Raw genomic sequence first — 2,180 nt, forward strand, 5'->3', positions numbered from 1 at the left:
TCCCGCCGGCCGCCACCGCCTCCTCCACGCCGGCCAAGTCCCCGGCCACCCAGGCCTCTCCTTCCCCCGGCGAGCTCCCTCCTACTCCGTCAGTGAACAGTGAACTCCGGCGTGCCTCGAAGTCCGTGCGCGCCAGATCCAGATCCAAAAAGCCCTAGGGTTGACTTTTTCCCCTCTCCCCCTAATTTTTATGCATACTTTGACCGGCTATATCTCCGCATCCGTAGCTCTGTTTTGGACATATAGTATATCAAAATGTTCGCCTCGACGAGTACATCATTTCATTCCATTGCATCATTTTCATTTGAGTTCATCTAGATGCCCGAAATTCTGTTAGAAGGAGGCTTCATGAGTTAATTGTCTGATCTGCTAGTTCATCTTAGACTTTTGTCATTTTTGCCATGATTGTTGTGTGCATGATATGCCTGTGAGTCCTTCATATGTTTTGTTAAGCATTTTGTTATCTTTCCAGAGGTGCAACCCATGAATTTTTAGGATGTGTGTGGTGACTTCTGCAAGCTTGCAAAGTGAGGCACCCGGTAAATCTGTTTTCAGGGACTTAGTAGTTTTCATTAAGTCTGGGATTATTTAGTTCATGATGCCATATATTCTTGTTGTTTCCTAGTGATCTGTGCCTCTTTTGAGGATGATCAGTAAAGGAGTTTTGTTAATGTCGATATGCTCTATCCACCCATGTCTTTGTTTGCAATTATGGAGCACCCTAGCTTGAGTCAATCGAGCTCTACTTTTGCTTCATTGTTAATCTGGGCAGATCGTCAACTTGTTTGCGATTTTGCCGATGTTATTGTGGTTGATCCATGCATGCTATGCCATTGTTCTTGCCATTTCTAGCTTGTATTTTGTGCCTTCTTTATGGGTGTATGCTTGCCTTGCCATGACTTGCACCGTGGTGAGTGCATCAAGCTCGTAAACATGTCTTCGTGAGTTATGTTTCAGCATGTCCCAGTTTTCACTAAGTCTGAAAACTGATTATGTTTTTGCTATGTTCGTGTGCTTGTTAGTATATTTTGCGATCCCTTTTGGCTCAAGGTCACTAAGGGACTTTTGTTAATCTTGTTGAGTATCTCCATGCCATGTTCTTACTTGTCTTAATCAGGTCATGTATCATGTTGTTTTGCTGCTCCTAAGGGGGCTTCGTGATCTGAAATTTCAGACAAGTGTTATTTTCACTAAGTCTGAGATATGTTTTGCATTTGCGTTTTTGCCATGCTTGTTTGAACCTCTTAATGGATGAATTGGCCGTAGTTCAGTGCTAGTCTTTTGTTAAGCATCTTGTGTGAATCCCTGCCATGTATTTTGTTGTCATGTTTGGTGGCTGTAGCATGTTCATCTCATTGCATTTAGTTGCCTACTTGCTGTAAATCGCAGACCGGTGTCATTTTTGAAACGCTTGCCATTTCCAAACCGTAACTCCGATTCCGGCGTTCTTTATATCGTTTTCAAGCGATTTCATCTCATCTTTCCAGTGGCACACTTGGATTTCCAAGTTGAGGCCAGGTTCATTCTTGCATTTTGCAACCCGCATCGCATCCCGCATAGCGTGTCATCTTTGCATTGTGTTGTTTGAGTTTGCACGTGGTTGATTGTATCCTTGTTGCTTGTTTGTCTTGTTTGGGTAGAGCCGGGAGACGAGTTCGCTAACGAGGAGTCCGTTGAGTTTGCTCTTGAGGATCCAGTCAACTCTGACAACTGTGCTGGCAAGATGATCATACCCTCGAAATCACTACTATCTTTGCTATGCTAGTTTGCTCGCTCTTTTGCTATGCCAATGCTACGATGCCTACCACTTGCTTGAAAGCCTCCCAAATTGCCATGTCAAACCTCTAACCCACCATTGTCCTAGCAAACCTTTGATTGGCTATGTTACTGCTTTGCTCAGCCCCTCTTATAGCGTTGCTAGTTGTAGGTGAAGATTGGAGGTCGTTCCTTGTTGGAACATCTTTTATTTACTTGTTGGGATATCATTATATTGCTATGTTATCTTAATGCATCTATATACTTGTTAAAGGGTGGAAGGCTCGGCCTCTCGCCTAGTGTTTTGTTCCACTCTTGCTGCCCTAGTTTCCGTCATATCGGTGTTATGTTCCTGGATTTTTTGCGTTCCTTACGCGGTTGGGTTATAATGGGAACCCCTTGATATTTCGCCTTGATTAAAGCTT

Source organism: Triticum dicoccoides, chromosome 7A (genome assembly GCF_002162155.2).
Source record: "Triticum dicoccoides isolate Atlit2015 ecotype Zavitan chromosome 7A, WEW_v2.0, whole genome shotgun sequence".
Taxonomy (NCBI): Eukaryota; Viridiplantae; Streptophyta; class Magnoliopsida; order Poales; family Poaceae; genus Triticum; species Triticum dicoccoides.